Below are 6,184 nucleotides of genomic sequence, written 5' to 3' on the forward strand. Positions count from 1 at the left end.
GCTCCTCTTACATTCTTCCATCTCTTCTACCACGAAAAACATGACCTCTCTTTAGTTTTTTCCCATTATAACATTGTCATTTATTTTCCTTTCCTTTCCTTTTAATCCAAACTTTTTTGGCTTAAACTTCTCTACTTGCCCATCAACATTTTACTTTTCTACCCACTGAGCTCTGGCTTCCAATGACCTCCTAATTGCCAGATCTATGGACACTTTTATTACTCATTGTATTGATGTCTCTGTTGCATTTGACACTGTTGATTCCGGCTTCAATAATTATACAGAAAAGCTGACAATAATAGGCTAATTATGAGCATTCATATAAGTGCTTAGGACAGCTTTTTAAAAATAGTATGGGTTCTACAAAATGTTCAATATTACTATATTATTATTTTATTCGATTATCTTTGGTATTCCTCTGTGTCCATCCTTTTGATTGCAGGTGTCCCTCATCCAGTGTCCTAATCACCCACACACTCTTGCTGTTTAATCTTATCAGTCTTTTGATTTCGAGAACTATTGTGTTATTACTACCACATCTATATATCTTTAGCCCAGTGCTCTGCTAAATCTTTATATAGCCAACTTCCTGCTGTAAATCTCCATCTCAACTGGCAAATGTCTCCTGAGGGTACAGTCATTCCTTGTTGGAAACCACTAGTTAACTCATACCTGGTTATTTGTATCTTTCCTCGGGTGACTACAGATGTCCTGTGAGCCAACACAATGTCTTCTTCATTCCTGTGTTCCTCAGACACAGCACAGAGCCACACAAATGGAAGCATAGAAACAACTTACAATTCTCTATTTAGAATATCTTACTTTAATGGGAGCTCATATTTATATTCCCCCAAACACACACACACACACAGTAGTCTCTGTACATACTGTTAAATTTAGTCCTTTTTCTTTTTCAAAAAGGAAGCATCTGGAATGCTTCAATAATGAAAAAAGTACATGTTAAGTGGATGGTGACTGAAATTTTGAGATAACAGCATACCGTTAAATTTAGATATCAGATGAAACTTTCCTTCAGAAAAGATCTGAATAATAATATACTCTATTAAAGGAATGATTTGATGTTTTTAAAAATAATCCAGGGAAACAGAAACTTCTAAAAATTTCACAGCAGCCTAAGACTTGAAAAAAATAATAAAGTGCTAAGGCTGATATGTCTGAAACGATCACATCTATAGCTCCATGTTACAATGGTAAATGTGCCACAGAAACAAATTTGTCTTGGGAATTTTCACAGCAATAAATATCACAGTCTGGTGACAGTGAAATGGGAAAGGTTCCCTTGTCCCCCTGGCAGGGCGTGAGATAGGGGAGTGGCTCGCTTCTTCAGTGCCGGGCTGCTCAAACCTCTACGGGAGCATACAGGTGGGCAGGCCATGGGGCTTCCACCCCACAGCAGTGTCTAGGAGTGAATGTTTGCAGCTGAAGCCCCAGTGGGCGTGTGTTACAGGGTGCTCTTTTAGTTTGCCATCTATAGGCAGCTTGTGTTAACCAGCTCAATTAGACCCTCTTCCTTATCACAAGGACAGAGGGATTTCTATATCCCGGAGTTTCTTGCCTTGGTTTACCAGAAGAATTCAATCACACATGGGCTTGCAGAATGAGTGCAAAGTTTTATTGAGTGGAAATAGCTCTCAGCCTGATGGGGAGCCAGAAGGTAGATGGTCTTCACCCAGAGATGGGCCACTCAGCAGCCCTGGCTCTCCTGGCCAAACTCTGCCTCTTCCAGCACCTTGGTGGCCTGGCAGAGTGCCTGCGTTGGTCGGTCAGTGTGCTCTTCTGCCCATGCGCTCCCTTCAACATCCTCTCAATGTCCAGCCGCTTGTCTTATTCCGCAAATGTGTTCCTCTCGCAGTCCAGCAGCTTCTGTCTGCCTTGCTAGGGTCTTGGGTTTTTATAGTCACAGGATGGGTGCTCGGTGGGCCAGGGTGGTCTGGGAAAATGCAACATTTGGGTTTGAAGGCAGAAGTGCCTGTCTTCACCTAGGCCCATGGGGTTGGAGCCCTAACCTGGGACCACATCCTCCTGTCCCCAGCACTTCCGTTGCCACCTTCCATATTATTTAAAGGGTCCACACTCTTCCCTTCCCAGCACTCCTGTATCAACAGTAGATGGAGTTATGGATCACACCCTCACAAATCTGAGACATAGTTGAGGGAGTGTGGCATGTGTAATACACATTAGCTGGGGCCTTCAAATCTTTTCATGCTGCAAAAACCAGACCAAATCCGCAAATTGCAGAACATATTTAAGTTGTCCTCTTAAGCCACACCCCAGCTGGTTGTGAAAGACAAATGATCTAACTGAAAGCAGATCTTCAAAACAAGGTGATAGAATGGAAATGAGGACTAATACTAAAATAATTTGATGTCAGAATTAAAACAGTTATCTTTATGGTGTGAAGCTATGAAATGAAATATAATTTACTAAGAAAATCATCAATTAAAAGATAAAAAGTCTTAGGTTCTTATAACCTCTAGGTTCCAAATGTGATATATTACTAGCCTCTGACTTAATAGCCTTATAATTTTGGTTCTTCTCTAACATCTCTCATGATTTTTTCCCTTGCCTCATCCACCCCTTGCCAAAAAACCTTGGTCATACTCTCTTCTTTCTTTTATAAACTTTTCCCTTCTTCCTTTGAATTCTTTATTTGACAAATATTTATATTCTCAACAACAGGTTATATACTTCACAGGAGTTCTAAGAGTCATTAATGGCCTTGACTTCAAGGAATTATAATGCATTGTTGGAAAAAATAAAGTACAAAATAATCATAAAACCAAGTAGAATGTGAAAGTAGTGTAAAAAGGAGAAATGTGTCCTCTGAGAGGACACCAGGATTCTTAACAAGGAAGGAATCAGCTGAGGTAATATATTACAAGTAAAATCTGAATTGGGATATATTCAGGAAAAATGAATCAATCCTTTTTTAACTTATGTGAAAGTATAAAATGCAGTGCTTGACTCATGGTATGCATTCAACAAACAATTATTTTTATTTTCTTTCTCTAGGAGTATTATGGGCTAAATTTTGTCCTCCAAAATTCACATTTTAAAGTCCTAATCTCAATATTTTAGAATATGACTGTATTTAGAAATAGGGCCTTTAAAGAGATAATTAAAACAAAATTAGATCATATGGGTGGGTCCTAACCCAATTTCACTGGTGTCCTTATGAGAAAGGGAGAATAGAACACAGACAGAGGGAGGAACCTATGAAGACAATGACAGAGATGACCATCTATGGGCCAAGGAGAGAGGGCCTTGGAAGAAATCAATCCTTCCAGCAGTTTGGTCATAGACTTCTAGCCTCCAGATCATAAGGAAATAAATTTCTGTTGTTTAAGACACTCCATCTGTGTTAGTTTGTTATGGTACCTCTAGCTCACTAATCCAAGTGATATAGGCCTAGGAAGATAACTTGGATCTCTATTAAGAAGCTGGCATTTGGGGACTGGATTTGTTAGTTAATAATAAGTCAAATGAGGTTTTTGAGCCAAAAAAGTCCCAATGACCTAGGTTTAAATGGAAAGATTTGGCTTTTTAGTTTGGAGTTTAATGGTGTGGGAGACAAATTTGGAAGATCAGTTTGGAGAGTATTGGATCATTGGATCAGCCTTAGTGCAAAATAACGGGGACCCAAACTGACTCATTAACAGTGAAAAAGGGATTGAAGTAAAGTGCATTTAACTTGGAAACTGATTGTATAATGGTGTTCCAGAGAAGTAGAAAGTTCAATGGTACCAAGCATTTAGGATGGTGGAAACATTAATAGTAAATAACGATGTTAATATAATTTTCAAAAAGTTAAAAGCATGACTCCCCTGCAAATATATATTGAATATGTTAAAGATTTTATTCAATTTATTAATTAACAAAGAAACCAGTAAAACACACACACACACACACACACACACACACACACACACACACAGATAATCAGGAATCCTGAAATAATTTCTCAATACATGCCAAGCTGATTCATATCACGTAAAAGGCAATACAGTGATTTGGGTCACCTTTTCCATACAGCAGAAATCAAATCTGTCTCAATGGCACAAAAGAGGAATCATTTGCATGGCTATCAGTTTTCTAGCAACTTAACTCCTAAGCTTTCAGAAATGCCCAGCGCTCCACTGAAAGGATAGACACCCTGTAATCTTTTTCACCCATTTCCAATCTTGGACTATTTTTTCTGACAATAAATACAAGGGAAGTTAGTTTTCATTTTAGATATGTTAAATACGCAGTGCCAAAGAAACACTCAGGCGAGAAAGTCCAGCATGCAATTGGAAATTCGAGGTTGCTCATCAGTGGAGTAGCAAGTCTGAAAACATTTGTCAGCTCTGCTTGATCTTTCCACATACCTCATCAGTGAGTTCAGAAAATTGAGACAACATAATAGGTTGAAATTTGATGCAACTGTTCAGGACTCTTTCCCTTTTCCTCCTCCTTGCTTGTTAACAGTCTGCTTTACTGTGATCTCTGTGTCTAACAGACCTTAAAATCTGAGTTTTGTGTTCTTGACCTGGATTCCCAATTTTGGCCTCTTATTTCCTGGTGTTTGCATCTGGTAGCTAAACCTCACCTTTTCTCTTTTCCTAGGCTGGCCCCTTGGACCCAGATTTCAACTGATACTTCTGATAGAAAATGCTTTTACCAGTCTATGCCTAACAATAAAGAACCCAGTTCCCAACTTAGACATTTGACTGGTGCTCCGGTGAGGCCTGTCCCCAAAGAGAAAAGCCAGAGAAGTAGATCTGAGTTACCTGCACAGAAATTAAAATTTCCCACATAAATATATCTCATGATTTCCAATTTTCTCTCTTGACTTTAATTTCTGTGGCTCACTGGCATTGAGTCTTTTTTTTTCTTTATTATCTGCGTCCTGAGTATTTCCTCTATGATTTGTAAATGGCTCTAGTAACCTCTAAGTAAACAGTGTTCATTCATTCAGCATTCTTTCACTCATTTATTCACTTGTCAAAAATTATGAAGTGCCTTCTATGTGCTAAACATTGTGTTAGGTGCCAGAAGATCGATAGATAAATAGAATATATCCTTGTCATCCAAAAAGATAACGATTGAGGGTTATATCACAATGAACATTTGACCTTTTCTAGTGCATTCGGGGTTTGCACATGTCCGCTCAGAGGCCCTGGACATAAAGGAGCCATCTGTCAAAACAGACTAGACTGTAACCTTGAAGAGCTGGGAAGCAGAGCTGAAACTCGAGAGTTCTCCTGAAGTCAAATCCAACTATTACCCTCTGGATTTTGATAAAGTTATAAAGAAACTTTTGTCTAGTAATAAATATTAGCCCACAATCTTACCTCAAATATCTATTTCTACAAGGAAGTGAAGATGGTGAATTAACTGGCCTGTAAGCTACTATTTTAGCCTTAAAATTATTTGCTTGCATTGAGATATGAACTTAAATATTACATTAAAAGAAAAACATAAATAGCTTTTGTTTCTCAGAAATGTTGATTTACCAACTCTCTAAAGTGTTCAATCCAAATCTCTTATTTATCTAATAATTTCAAAGCACCTTTAACAAAAATATGTTTATTGTTATTTTATAGAATTTTATCAAAGACGTGGCAAGCAACATCACAAAATTAACCAGGAAATTAATACGAGATAAAAAAGCATAAATGATTCTTCATATTTGATATAAGTTCATTGAGGAAATATAAATTTCTTTTCAATGAAGATAATTGGTGTGTTTCAAATAATATAAAAAAATTGAAAGCCAGGGTCTCACAGTAGTTAGATAGTATTCTGTAGAGAGATAGTATTCTTAAAGAACTAGACTGTTAACTATTAAACTGCTTAACTATTGTTAAATTAAACAAAATTTAAATTTTGTGAGTTCAATAGCAGTAGAAATGCCCAATAGCTCCTTCATAGTAGACATTTATTTCTTCCAGAATCTTTCCAATTCAAATATCTTGATGACCAAATTATATTCAAGAGAACTGGGTAATAGCTTCATTTGGAGTATCTCTGCTTCATCTGAGGCTGCTAGAGTAATGGTAGAGCACAGCCTACTGGCGTGCCCCTCTACCACACCACCCTCCCCTCCCTGAAAGAAACATACATACAATACGTAACACATGTAAACTATTTAATATTAAGTATTATATAATATAAAATATTT

The sequence above is a fragment of the Mandrillus leucophaeus genome, unplaced genomic scaffold (assembly GCF_000951045.1).
Source record: "Mandrillus leucophaeus isolate KB7577 unplaced genomic scaffold, Mleu.le_1.0 Scaffold1493, whole genome shotgun sequence".
Classification (NCBI taxonomy): Eukaryota; Metazoa; Chordata; class Mammalia; order Primates; family Cercopithecidae; genus Mandrillus; species Mandrillus leucophaeus.